Raw genomic sequence first — 15412 nt, forward strand, 5'->3', positions numbered from 1 at the left:
AAAGAATGAAGAAACAAGAATTCCAAAAAAAAATGAGGAGAGGCTTAGGAACCTCCAGGACATCTTTAAATGTTCCAACATCCAAATTATAGGGGTACCAGAAGGGGAAGAGGAAGAGCAATAAGTGGAAAATGTATTTGGCCAAATAATAAAAGAGAACTTTCCCAATCTGGCAAAGGAAATGCACTTCCAGGAAGACCAGGAAGCTCAGAGTCCCAAAGAAGGTGAACCCAAGAAGGCACACACCAAGGCCCATCATAATTACATTACCCAAGATTAAAATGAAGGAGAGAATCCTAGAAGCAGCAAGAGATAAGGGGACAGTCACCTACAAAGGAGTTCCCATCAGACTGTCAGCGGATTTCTCAAAAGAGACCTTACAGGCAAGAAGTGGCTGAAAAGAAGTATTCCAAGTCATAAACTCTAAAGACCTACATCCAAGATTGCTCTATCCGGCAAAGCTTTCATTTAGAATGGAAGGGCAGATAAAGTGCTTCTCAGATAAGGTCGAGTTCAAGGAGTTCATCTTCACCAAGCCCTTATTATATGAAATGCTAAAGGGACTTATCTAAGAAAAAGAAGATAAAAAATATGAACACTGAAAGGACAGCAAACTCAGTTACTAACAACCACGCCTAAAACAAAAGCAAACCAAGAGGATAGCTAGATCAGGAGCAAAACCATAGAAATGGAGATCACATGGAGGGTTAGCAACAGGGGAGTGGGAGGAGGAGAAGGGGGGAGAAGGTACAGAAAATAAGTAGCATAGATGGTAGGTAGAAAATAGGCAGGGGAAGGGCAAGAATAGTAGGGGAAATGTAGAAGCTAAAGAACTCATGACACATGGACATGAACTAAAGGGAGGGATGTGGGTGGGGGGGTGTGCAGGGTGGAGGGGAATGAAGGGGGTAAAATGGGACAACTAATAGCATAATCAATAAAATATATATAAAATAAAGTGATCAAGCTTTTCAATTTAAAAAAAAACAGGAAATTGGATATGTGAGAAATTTATTAGTTAAATTAGCTTCTATATATCCTCATTGTGAGACATGCAGAGGTGAATGAAAAAATCATAACCCTCAGGGAGCTTATCTAGTATAATGAGTAAGACAAACTCTACAGTGTGAGGAAGCATCAAATATTTTGAGATAAAATAAAAGGTTTGGTGTTCAAAGGAAGGAGCAAGAATAAGAAAGTTCACCTCAAGGAGCTGACATCTGAGTGAGGATTCAAGGATGAAGAGGTTCTATCCAATTATAAGAGTAAGAGGATTAGCACATACCTTGTGAAGTTTTAATACTCAAATCTGGTGATATAACATCCCTGTCAAGAATTAACATCTTTTATGCCCAGACAGAACATTTTAATATTTTTCATTTTTAATAATGTTATCTATACATTTCACATAGCTATAGTACCATCATGAGAAAATTTACTACAGTGAATTTTATTTGATGTACAAGAGCTGTAAATACACATCAGCATTATTTTTCACTAACTATGACTTAGTTACAGGAGCTCCCAATTAAGTTGCAGTTTATGAATATGTTGAAATTGTTTCCCCTAATGTAAAAGCTCATTTGCATTGCTAAGTAGCTTTAATGTTATTTATTTTTTAAAGCATCTTGAATGTTTGGGCTGCAAGATTATTTGCCTGCAAGCCAAAATAATTTAAAGATAATGTTGCTGTGATATTTTAAATTGCCTTAAAACATACCAGAGAAAAATAAAATTATCTTTCTCTTCATGATAGAAGGTCCTTTTCATGACCCCCCCATCCACAATTTTAATAAATCTTTTTTTTCCTATTGACTATTCTTTGAAATTGAAGATATAAACCTAGTAAGAGTTCCATCATCCAAGGGAGGCAGTTTCTAATTCTGGAACATCTCCCCTTCTTCATATAAAGTATCAAAAAAGAATCCTTGAACCAAGTGTTTGGGAGGCTTGGTCACTTTTTAAAACTGTTGATGTTGCCCTTTTCTGTTGCTGTTGTGATTTATTTTGTTTATGTTTTATGACTTAAGAACATACACAAAAACATTATCATATATTCCTCTCAAAATGAGGACTGTGACTCTAATCTGTATTTCAATTCCACAAGACCCTACAGAAAGGGAAAGAAGAAAAGTAAAGGAGAGGAGAGGAGAGGAGAGGAGAGGGGGAGGGAAAGCAAGAGAGGGAGAAGTAGAGAGGGAGGGAGGGAAAAAGGGGAGGGGAGGGGAGGGGAGGGGTAGAGAAAAAAGAAAAGAAAGAAGGAGGAAAGGAAGGAAGCAGGGAAAGATTTAGCAGCCAACACACTTATTCTAGTGTATGAAGGGTCCGTGGACAAAGAACAGAGTGGGGAAGATTGAATGTAGGAGGTGTGGGTAGGTAGAGCAAGGGAGAGTATTGGGAGAAAATTGGGACAACTGTAATTGAACAATAATTTAAAAAGGAAAAGTAAATAAACTTGTTCTAGAAACAGGTGGCAAATTTCAAGTTTCTGTTCAAAGAGAACAAGCTTCCTTCTATTATTTTCTTCCCCAGTCTACTCCTTCCCAGTTATTGTGTTGTGGTATTGTGGTGGTGCTGGTCATGGTGGTGTTGGCCATGGTGGTGATGGTTCTAGCCATATTCAGCTCCCATCATTATGGCCACAATCTTAAGAATGAGGCATGTATGTCCTTGGCAATGCCAACTGGTGGGAAGGAACATTTAACCAGGACCAAATAAGATGAGACTAGGAACTGACCAGAGCTGAACCAGCAGTACAACCATAATATCCAGAGCAAGACCCATGGTTCATGAAGCTCATGGGAGGTTGTGACCTCAGGATCTTTCAAGAGACAATCTTGCAAGTCTATGACCATCCAAGGAAATCTTATATCATGGTCATTCAGTGACTGCTCTTTAGGAAACTGGAGAGTTCTTGATCCTATAGTGGGGACAGGGAGATATAACTGCATAAATATGCAGGAAAGACTGGAACTAATGGCCAGAAATTCAGAAACTGCCTCAGAGACATTCCATTTGTTCTTCAATTGAGAGAATGTACTACTTGAAGTCAGTTTGCTTTGTCATAACAAAGTTTACAGGTTTGCCAATGAGACACCTACTTCTCCTGCCTAAATAAAATTCTAACCAACATAGTTGCTTTTCTAGATTAATCAACAAAGATGAAATACTGACCTAAGAAAGAAAATAGCAAAACTGCCTTTGTTCTCAAAGAAAGAGAAAGGTAGTGAGGTTAGAGTTCCACTTGAATCATATTTTCTTGCATTTGTGAAAAATCATTTGCAAGAAAATTTCTAGGATAATGGAACACAAGATTCCATGGAGTGTTGTCAACAAAAATCTAACATTCATTTATCCTTCTACTAGTCCATCTCCCAGTCATGATAATGGCCTCACTCCCACGTCCCCAACCCAATTACTCCCAGTGCATACAGTCTGTCCCACTCTCCTCTCCAAGTGCTAACTCTGACTCTGATACTCCAGGGTCCTCTTCAGCCTGCTCTTTCCTGAGTCACCTTCCTTCCCCAAACTTCAGTTCTAGACTCACTTCCTGGATCTCCAGGATTACTGGCCCTTGAATCCCTACTAATATTCCCTGACCATTTCTAGGGACTCTTCAGTATTTCATCTTTAGCTCTTTCTTGGCAATTGTTTGCCAGACCTCTGACACTGCTGCAGTCTTCAATAGGCACAATTTCAAGTTCTAGTCCATTCAACTTCTACTGAATATGAAGACAAAGCATCTGTCAATAAACTCAAACCTATCCCTCATCTTCTCCATGAAAACAGTGTCATGAGCATCCTGGGCAATTTATGACTCTTGGTCATAAGCAACCTAAATTAGCAAGAAAAGTGGTGTTAAATTAAGGAAAGGAATGTCTCTATTCTCTACCCTGCATCTGATTGATGAGATCATGCCCAAGATTTTTTTCCTTTTTAAAGAGAATCTGAAGCAAGTAATAAAAACAAAAATGTTCCCACACTTTGAAAGACTAGTTGATAATGGAAAATCTTAGAGATGTTAAATGCCTCATAAGAGACTTAATGGCTGAGGTGTCCATGAACATTTAAAAATATAAACTAGGCAAAGAAGTAAAGAAGCATTTGGAGAAATGAAACAAACCAGATTAAAAAACCAAACTAAGAAAAACATTATATAAAAAATAATAAAAATAATGGTAGTTCAGTACTAAGAACTAACTTTCCAGGGGAAGTTTGTTTCTGTCATATCAATTGCCCACATAAAGCAAATTGACTATAATCTAATAAAGCTCTACCCAATAGAAGTAACAGCACATACACAGAGCCCTCGAGTAGGAGAGAGGTGAAAAGGCAACATTATAACTTGTCCCTCTAGGAATCGAGTTTTGCTCACTCCGATCTAGGTAGACATGATTAGATTTTAATGTAAGCAATGTAAGCAATCTAAGCCAAGAAACTAATAAAGGAGACTGTTAATACATACTACAGCCCCAGCTGTACAAGATCACTATTGAACTCCAAATAACTATTTATTCATAAAGTGATTTTTCTTTAGAAATTGTTCCTCAGTCTCATCTGAAAAATGTCTTGCCTTACTAGCTTTTCCAATTACAGCAGCTAAAACTAGAAATAAAATTACAGTCTTGCCTCCCTCTTCCAAAATCAGTGGTAGATGGAAATAAAATGTTAGCTTTAATGTAAGAAGTCTTGGGTACCAGTCATGATCTCACCATTGTCCAGAGACCATAGAGGCTTTATGGCCCTGGACAATTCACTTCTCTTGATCTCCTTCCCTTCATTCATTGAATGGCAAGGCTCTTGCCCTTTCTATATCATATATTGCCACGAGTATCACCTGAAATGATGGCTGTAAAAAGGATTACAGACTAGAAAAGTCAAGGAGGGCTGCTCAGGAATGCCTGCATTGAGTCTGAAAGAACAGACAGCAGAGATGTGGTAAGAGTCATTTCAGGGAGAGGCAACATGAATTCAAGAGAGATGACTGAGTTCCCAGATAGCCATAAATAGTTACTTCAGTATGTGTGGGTCCAAAAATCTTAGGGAAAATGCACCTGAAAAAGGGCTGGATCAAAAAGGTCCTTGTGCGCCAGGCTATTGTCTGGGAAGAGTTGTGCTAAAGTTTGACGTCTTATAGTTTCTCTCTGTGAAAGAATTAGCAAGAGCGGGAGCTCCCTAAGGGTACATGGTTACATGTTTTTCATTATAGGATAAGTTGAACATGGATAGAGACTAGAAAAAAGATCATCAGCTGTGTACTGTTTTTTTTTCCAGAGAATTTTTGCTATCAAATGAAAAATATTCTGTATATAACTTCACATCTACTAAGCCATGGCAATGAATTTATTATATGAAAACATTAATCGCCATGGCTGGTGTAGCTCAATGGATTGAGTGCAGGCCTGTGAACCAGATGATCGCGGTTCGATTCCCAGTCAGGGCACATGCCTAGGTTGCAGGCCAGTTCCCGGCAGGGGCTACTTCCCAGCAGGGGATGCAAAAGAAGCAACCATACATTAATGTTTCTCTTCCTCTCTCCTTCCCTTCCCCTCTAAAAATAAATAAAATATTTTTTAAAAAAACCATTAATCACTTAGATGATCAGATAATTGATTCCTACAACAATCAATAGTCAAGGGCCTCAGATAAAGCTTCAGTTCTCTTTCCCAAGGCCTTTTAATTCAATAGTCAGGTTTAACAATCTTCTCCTAATATTAAACAACAATGATGCCCAGACTTTTAATTCAAAATTACACCTCCACCCAAATTAAAAATGTCTTTGTCAAATGCCTTCCCATAGCAGACATTGAGGTAGGAACTTTCACATATAACATCCATTTTAATTCTGCTCAAGACATGGTTTCTTCTTTAAATTTAACACCATAAAAATAAATGATAGCCTGAGAACTTCATAATATTGTCTGAGAAAATTAGCATAGCCCTAGATGGTTCTCCCCCCCACCACCAAAAATAAGAGTAATCAGTTTAGAAATAGTCCCTGGTCAGTGGCTCTAGCATTATCTACCTCACTACCCCTAATATTTGATCTTCTGTTTTGAAATCATTCTCAAATCCTCATCCATGCTGATATTGCTGTTTTTGTTCTCTTTTTCCTTAAGTTGCAGGAGAAATGGTTAAGCAACCCATTCTATATTAATGTGTCTCTCCTATTTTTAATTGTATAAAAAGCCAATAGCAAAACACATCCTCTCAGAGTCCTGACTTGTACTTATTTTCACAAAATTCTGGCAACTCATAACACCAAAGAAAAATAAATAATCCACAGGTACACTGAAATAGATCAGAGCTGACAGATGAATCAGCCATAGCCGAAAGTAATAAAAGTCTCTTCTTTCACCTTCTCTCATTACCAACTCGGTAACCACAAGATCCTCTCTGAGAATATACAGACTTAAAAGCTCTTCTATATTATTATGAGTCTATTTTTTCCTAGGACATCTCCAATTATGGAAACATAATATACCAAAGAAAAGATAACATTAAAATTATTAGCCAAGCTTTCAGCAGTAGGCTAAAATTTCTGATATGCTGCAAGAAGTTTCCAAAGTCTCTGACTGCTGACCCTAAAAATATTTCCATGAAAGTAACTTCTGGGAACAGTATGCATTGTTTAGTGTTCCATACTCATTGACCCATCATAGCTTTGTTAAAGTAGGCAGTTAGTTAAATATTAACAAGAGTAGAAGGAGTGAACAGAACAGTCACAGTAGGTAACCAGCATCCTTCCCCAGGATTACTGAGGGCAAGGAAGAAAATGGCCAGGAAATTCCTTTTGCTAAACTTCTGTGCCCAGTAGAAGTCAAATGGCAAAGCAGAACTGTGAAGCATGCATGGTAGGATCCAAACACTGACCCTACAAGGGGGAGAGCACTAGCCTGGGGAAAGGACCACAGTGAGGAAAGGCACAAGCCCCAGAAAAGCCAGGAAAGAACGTGGGCAGTTTGAAAGAAAGCTTGCTCTTTCCCCAAAGCCAAGAAAACATATGGGAGCTAAAGAAAGAACCCAGCACTTACCCTCCCTGAAGCATGCTCATGCCCTTCTTTCTCCCACCACGTACTTTCACCTTCTTTTCTCCTAAACCCTAAGGGTCCTCATGAACCTGTTACCAGAGGAGCAGTGAGCAGCGGTGGACTCTGCTTTTGCCTCTGTAACTTCCTTTCCTGAGTCACAAAGCCACTGCCCTCTAGCCTGCCCACCCTCTGCCTCTGGGGGAGTGCAGTATCACTTTTCCTTCTAATAAATCCTACCACTATCACTTATAACTCTTCCTACGTGAGTGTCCCTGAAATTCTTTTCCCGTGACACTGCTGAAAAACCTATTACCTCCAGTAACAGCTTGATATGTCTACAGTTGTTTTCTTGTCAAATTCTCTTCTTGAAGCTTTGATTACTTTCAGTATTGCCTTCTCTTGAGCACACCTCATATCTCCAAGCAGTTCTTTGGCCTAACTTTTTGTCTTTGTTTTAGCCAAAGTTAGTTTAGGAGCAAGAAATAAATATTTGAGCTTGTTCAAATAAAGAGGATCTTGCAGGATGTGGCACTGAAAGAAAAAAGCCATCAAAAATCAGAACACTTTCTAGGCCTCTTGGCCTGTTTATTTATCTCAATCACTCTCTCTCCCCACCAATCTCCTCACTCCCTCACCCAACTCTGGTTCCCATCTGTTTCTCTTAGTCTGCCCTTTCTCTTGTCTACAAATAGGCTCTCTTATAGTTTTTCTACCTGCCCCCAACTTTACTTGAAAGTGGTTTGGGCTTTAAGGGCACACACTCCACCCCCCCAATACCACATGACCTCAAGACCCAGCACCCACTATCACAAGCTGAGTCTTTTGATTAGTTCTTGAGAGGAAGAATCTTTGGAGCACTTCACAGACAATGGATGAACTCCGCTGGAATAGGTGGCCCCACAATCTAAACTGCTTGACCAGGGTATAAGTCACATAAATACTTAAGCACAGCCTTGTACAAGGCTATGTATGGTGTAGTTCCAGAGAAAATGATGTGGCAAGAGAGCCCCCCAGTGTTGTTTTAGAGGCATCCCCAGATTCCCTCAGGAAGATAATGATCCATGTAATTTCTCCACCATAGCCCCAAAATGGCAGAAACCGGATGAAACTGAGTGTCTTGGTAGAACTCGTCACATTGAACTCAGCTTCCCCACCTCAAATGTGCTCTTTGCCCCGGGGGAAAAATTAAAACCCCTTGAGTTAGGCAATATTTTCCAACACAAAGTCCCTCCCTGCTTACTGTCATTATGACATTGGATTTAGATGAAATTTCTCTGGAAAAGCAAAGCAGTTTTTAGAAATATTACTAAGATATTTCAGATCATTATCTTGTCAATAAACTTCTTTCTTTACAAAGAAAAAAAGATAGTCCCTTAGAGATTACCTGAGCTACTTAAAATTTTAAGTTAAATGTTAAATAAAATTAATCAAACGCTATAATATGTTAGGAATAGGCTTTGGCTTCTACTACAAGCACAGCTGATCCCTCCCTGGCTATTGACATGCACCTGCGAGATTTGTCAGCCCAAAGGGAACAAAGCCTGGAAGAAGGGTGGTGAGCAACCTCAGCCCGAATCTGGCACCCCTTCACTTGTCTCCCCCTTCCTCTCCCATTTGCAAAGCTCCCAGGGTTTTCTGAAGCTGAGCCTGAACTACAAGCGCCAGACACTGCCACCCGGAGTCTTTTCCCTTTTGTTCTGGCCACCTCATCTGCATCCCAGTGCCTAGGTCTGTCTCCCTGAACACCTCTCTGAGCAACATTGGTCGATGACCCTTCATGAACTCCAAAACTATACCTATTAACACAAATCTCCTCAACCAGTTCTCACACCCACTTCCTGTGTCGCACCTCAGACCCGTTGCTGGGCTGATTTTCGTGACTCCAGATTCTCTTTTCCACTGAGGTTTATGATGCTCTTACACTCAGTGCAGGTCCAAATGCCCTGACCCCTCGGCTGACCAAACCCTGCATATCCATGGCACACTCCCCTCACACTAAATTCCCAGTTCTGCCCACTCCTGCCTTTTCACTTACTGGACTAAGCATTATTAATTGAGTAAATGTCTCAGAGAAATTAGTTGATTTGCTTCTAAAACAAGAACTAAAGGACTCATTGAAAGTACTACACATGTCTCAGAACATCTACCAGACTGGTCAAAGTATGCAAATTTGAGCAAGGAAAACTGAACTCATGAAGAGACAGTTGTCAAATGTTTAAGTCTGCTTCTAAGAAAATGCCAACGTGAACCATGCTGCCTCTGCAAATTCCATAGGCTACTGATAGAAACAAGTAACATATGTAACCAAATGAAAAGACCAGAAGACTAGTAAGCAGAGATAAGGGATGACTTACTCTTGCAGATGCAGATTTTAAACTGTATTATATAAAACCACACTTAAGAACTGAATCTCTGGAAAAATTATTAAAGTTGTATTTAAAATTTAGTTCATCAACTAAAATCATTTGGTAAAACTGGGAATGTACTTTGAATAATAATAATGCTCACATCGTAGAGTAAAAAAATTCTTATGAATTGTGGCTTGAATTTTGGACTTGGTAAAGAACTTCAGTGTAAATTGACTGAAACAGCTCAAACTTTGGAATATTAAGTCCTACTAGTGTTTCTCCCACTATCTTGCATTCCATTTTTAAAGCCCTCAATGGGCTAATCCACAAAAATTTGAAAAGCACTTTCTAGTATTTTATCATTTTATTATCTAATGAAATTCCTAATATCCCTTCTAGCTTTAAGTCTTATTTAAATGAGAAGAAACTAATCATATCAGACGAGGGGATTATGAAAAGCAGGTTAAGATAAAGAATATTAATAGCCCTCACGTTTTAAAAAGTGTCTTTGTGTTCTACTTCAGCTATATATGTGCCACTGAAAGACTGTTTTCCCCTGACTAACAAAGTTTGGGAATAAAATGAAAGAAAATCTCTTTGTCTAATGGAGGAAATTATTGAGAGACTTGCTGTATTAGTCTGCTGTGGCTGCCACAACAAAGTACCACAGTCCGAGTGGCTTATGCAACAGAAATTTATATCCTCACAGATTTGGAAGATACAAGTCCAAGATTCCAGTGTCAATAAGTTTATTCTAAGGCCTCTGTCTTTGGTTTGCAAATAACTGCCTTCTTGCTGGGTCCTCACATGGCCTTTCCTCCGTGTGCACACATCCCTGGGTATATGTGCATCCAGATCTCTTCTTTTTCTTTTAAAGATTTTATTTATTTATTTATATTTAGAGAAGGGAAGGGAAGGAGAAAGAGAGGGAGAGCAACTTCAATGTATGGTTGCCTCTCACATGCCCCAAATTGGAGACCTGGCCTGCAACCCAGGGAATCGAACCAGCGACCCTTTTGTTCACAGGGGCCCATGCTCAATCCACTGAGCTATACCAGCCAGGGTCAGATCTCTTCTTAAAGGGAAATTAACTCTACTGGGTAAAGGCCTACCCTAACAGTCACATTTTGACTTAATCACCTCTTTGAAACTCTTATCTCTGAATACAGTCACATTCAGACTTTAATATATGAATTTTGGAGGGGCATACTTCAGCCCCTAGCACTTGTCAAAAGACATTTATAAATTAAGAATTAATAATTATTAACCAAGCTGAGTTTCTCAACAAGGGAGAAAGTACCTGAACAGCTTCAACAGTATTATCCTGCTGGATCCTTAAAACAAACGTAAGAGGTGCCTGTAAAGGCCCCTACAGCTACAGAACACATTGGAATGCTGCTTTCGCTGGTGTAGCCATCAGAACTTACACCCCCATTATTACAACCCCTTCTCGAGCTCTCCACATTCACTAAAGCTGCAGTTTGAGCTTTCTGTCCTTAGAAATCTATTTGTATAAATGCAGTCCAAAATGGATCATGGGGATAAATCTTTTGTTATTAAGTATTGTATTTTTAATTTAGAATAAAGATAAGAACAAATTAATGGGTACAGATGCTCATCATAAATTCTTTTTAAAAACTAGACCAGTTGCTTACATATTTTAATCATATGAAGTGTAACTTGAAAGAAATAAAATTACATTAAGAATTCTTATGTTAGTCAACAATAAAAAGGTACCATCAAAGAGTAAAAGGCTAATTAAAAAGAACAAATGGGATGAAATATTATCAATAATAATAATACTTAGTTATTTTTTGACAAAAATAACAAAAGTATATTTATAATTCATTGTAAATCTAATTGTCACTTAAAGAATAGAGAAAGAAATACTGCATTCATGAATAAGAATTAAAATAACATATAAAATACATAGAGCTAATGAAAATCCCAAATATATAAAGAGAGGCAGAAAGTCACCAATAAATCAAATACAAATTATTTGTACCTTGGAACAAGAAAATTAAAATTGCTTTAAAAGATTGAAAGGAAATGCCAACAGGCATTTTACATCTCAATTGATGGACATGTAAAATGGTGAAAATAAACTATAAAGTAACATCAATGTGACTAATAGAAGTAAATAAAATAGATTTTTTTTCTCTTTGAAATGAGTTCTTAAAGGGATTTGAGTGGGGAAAAAAATTAAAACAAAACAAATAATACTAGCTAAAGTATTAGCTTTAGCTAATAGTAGATAAATAGTAGCTAGTAGATAATTCTAGCTAATAGATACTAAAGATAGTATCAAATAAGCTATATATTTGTTTCAAATCACTGGAAACCAAAGATAATTCTATCTTAGCTAATTCTAGCTTATTTAAACTATGCTTTTAAATTACTGTGGAAAAATTTATTGTAGTCAGAATACTACACACACATAAAATCTAAAATTTAGAATCTTTCAAAAATATCATTAAAAATTATTTTTAAAGTTTTTAAGATTTAACTCATAAGTACACAAAATGTTTTCAATGTTTGAGTCTTTTATTTCTATGCTAACAAAAGATTGAAAACTGGTGGATTCCTCTCTGGAGAAACTGGCCAACCCTCGTGAAAAGATTTAAAGATGCTGAGAGTTGGTCACCCAACCAAAACAGTCCAGACAACTCTTCCTAGCCTAAAACTCACTGGTTAGCCTTCTCCACCCAAATATATAGTTTCCTGTCTGTTTTTACCACTTTCATCTTAAAGAATCACACTCTGTCACAAAAGATGGCAAAGTGAGAATATAGAAAAAATTTTTAAAGAAAAAAAACCCTCGAACAAACAGAAAATATAGCCTGGAACCTTCCAAATATAATAATCAATTCTCCTCTGAAGATAAGAAAAGATACCGTATCCATGAAATAAAAGTAGGAGGCTGGAAAAACAAAGCCCCTTCAGAGAACAAAAGAGATCTCTTGGAAATTAAAAATACAAAGACAGAAATAAAGAATTCAAAACAGAGTGCTCGCTTCGGCAGCACATATACTAAAATTGGAACGATACAGAGAAGATTAGCATGGCCCCTGCGCAAGAATTCAAAACAGAGACAAGGTCAAGATGGAGGACTAGGAAAACATGCTTCACTTCCTCACACAACTACAGGAATAATTACAATTAGACTACAAAACAAATATCACCAAGATTCATCAGAATGTCGAACTGCATGGAAGTCCAACAACCAAGGATTTAAAGAAGCCTCATTCATCCAGACAGGTAGGAGCGGTGGAGACATGAAGTGGCATGGAGAGGCAGCAGAACAAGTGGTCCCACATTCATGTGTGGTGGATAAAATCAGGAGATCAGGAGAGATACCTTGGAAGAAAGAGATCCCAGTCCCAGGCCAGACCACTCAGCCTAGGGTTCCAGTGCCAGGAGGGTAAGTTCCCATAACTTCTGGCTATAAAAACCAGTGGGTGGCAAAAGAAACTGGAGGATTCTCAGGAGACTCCTCTTAAAGGGCCCACAAAGGTCTCAGGACCTATGTAGACCTACCCACTCTGGGATTAAACACCAGGGCAAGAGCTGGAAAGGTACAAGTGGCATACAGGGATAAAGTGAAGTGACTGGCAAAGGGTGAGTGCTGGGAGACAGCTTCCTCCCAGGCAAATCTCCAGAGATCAGGCAGTGGCATTGTCCTCTCTCTGAGCCCCACCCTGCACAGAGCCACAAAGCAGAAATGGGTTTCCCTACTTTGGCTATTACCTAAGGCTCCACCCCACACAATTTACAGGTGCCTTTTCTGCAATAAGCCATGCTACTAAAACAAGGAGTCAAAGCAGCTCTACCTACTACACAGAAACAAACACAGAGAGGCTCCCAAATTGAGGAGATAAAGAAATATGGCCCAAATGAAAGAACAGGGCAAAACTCCAGAAAAGGAACCAAATAAAATGGACATAAGCAACCTATCAGATACAGAGTTCAAAACACCGGTTATCAGGATGCTCGAAGAACTTATTGGGTATAGCAACCGCATAAAGAAGACCCAGGCAGAAACGATGGTTGCATTAAGTGGAATAAAAAAAAAATCTACAGGGAACCAACAGTGGAGGGGACAAAGCCAAAAATCAAATCAACAATTTCGAACATAAGAAAGAAAAAAGCATTCAATCACAACAGTAAGAAGAAAAAAGAATTTTAAAAAATGAGGATAGTGTAAGGAGCCACTGGGACATCTCCAAATGTACCAATACTCAAATCATAGGGGTGCCAGGAGAAGAGGGAGAGCAAAAAATTGAAAACTTATTGGAAAATACAATGAAAGAAAAATTCCCTAATTTGGTGAAGGAAATAGACATACAAGTCCAGGGGCACAGAGTCCCAACCAAGTTGGACCCAAAGAGGACCACACAAAGATACATCATAATTAAAATGCCATAGGTTAAAGATAAAGAGAGAATCTTAAAACCAGCAAGAGAAAAGCAGATAATTACCTACAAAGGAGTTCCTATAAGACTGTGAGCTGACTTCTCAAAAGAAACTTTACAGGCTAGAAGGGACTGGCAAGGGGTATTCAAAGTGATGTAAGGCAAGGACCTACAACCTAGATTTACTCTATCCAGCAAAGCTATCATTTAGAATAGAAGGGTAGATAAAATGTTTCCCAGACAGAGTAAAAACTGAAGAAGTTCATCATCATCACCAAGCCATTACTACATGAAATGTTAAAGGGAACTGTACAAGAAAAATGTCAAAACTATGAACATTAAAATAATAACAAACTTACAACTATCAACAACTAAATCTAAAAAAAATTAAGCAAGCAAAACAGAAATTGAATCATAAATATGGAGATCATGTGGAAGGTTATCAGCTGAGAGGAAGAAGGGAGAGAATGAATGAAGTAAAAGGTGCAGGGATTAAGAGATACAAATTTGTAGATACAAAATAAACAGGGAGATGTTAAGAACAGTATAGGAAAGGGAGTGGCCAAAGAACTTATACGTAGACCCATAGACATGAACTAAGGTGAGCGGGGAAAAGTGCTGGAGGGAATGTGGATACTAGGTGAAGGAGGGCGAAAGGGAAAAAATTGGCACAACTGTAATAGCATAATCAAGAAAATATATTTTTAAAAAAGAATTCTAAAGAAGCACTGGAAAATACAGTTGAAAAATATCTCAGAGACTAAAACAAGAAAATAAGAAAGAAAAAATAAAATTAGAGCATCCGCTGAGGGTTTTAACATCTAAATAAAAGGTATTCCAATCAGAAAGAGCAGCGAATACTCTGTGTTCTAGAGCTTTTGTGTATTTTTATGAAATAGTGCATATTTTTTAGAACAAAGACAGTTATTTAAATTCATAACCCTTTAGATTTGTCTGTTGAGAAGAAACCTCGAAACAAACCAGAAAAGATCATTCATATTCTCCCTGCATTTCCTTCCAACACATTGAAGTTCATTAATCAAACCAGGAAAGAACTAATAAATTAGTTTTCTCTTTCCCAGTGATGCAAAATAGTTTCAATCATCTAACACAATTCTTATATGCACTCACTACTGTGTTTCTCAAAGGATTTCATCAAGGCTCATCATCCCCACCTTCAGCTGTGCCTAAGCATCCCTAAAATCCAGTCTCTTCAGACAGAATCCTCCCGTCTTCTAGCAGGTGTGAAAAGGCCTTCATCCAACTGCAGGGGATAGAGCAGGGATCTGGGGTCTGAGCTATCTCTCTCTCTCCTTTTTTTTTTTTTTTACTTTTTTGTATTGGTGTTCAAGTACAGTTGCCTCCATTTTCCCTCCACCACTCCCCTGCCACACACTTTCTGATCCCCTGTCACCACTTACAGAAGTATCTGATACCTTTGATCCTTGCACCTTTCTGATATGCCTTTTATTTTATTAGACATTAGACCAGGGGTGTCAAATTCATTTTCATTGGGGACCACATCAGCCTCATGGTTGCCTTCAAAGGGCCAAATGTCATTCGACTCCTTAATAGTTAAGGAGTAGTTACATTTATACAGTCCCAAAATTATTTCAGCCCT

The 15412-nt window shown here is 38.3% G+C and overlaps 1 non-coding gene across 1 annotated transcript; it reads left to right on the top strand.

The window, feature by feature from the left end:
* The first annotated feature begins 12385 nt into the window (after positions 1 to 12385).
* Positions 12386 to 12487, top strand: LOC118982411 (U6 spliceosomal RNA). The gene has a single exon (XR_005065538.1). It is a non-coding gene; the product is annotated as a U6 spliceosomal RNA (small nuclear RNA).
* Positions 12488 to 15412: the final 2925 nt, after the last annotated feature.

The sequence above is a fragment of the Sturnira hondurensis genome, unplaced genomic scaffold (assembly GCF_014824575.4).
Source record: "Sturnira hondurensis isolate 20B ecotype Veracruz unplaced genomic scaffold, ASM1482457v3 Scaffold0025370, whole genome shotgun sequence".
In the NCBI taxonomy this organism is placed as follows: domain Eukaryota; kingdom Metazoa; phylum Chordata; class Mammalia; order Chiroptera; family Phyllostomidae; genus Sturnira; species Sturnira hondurensis.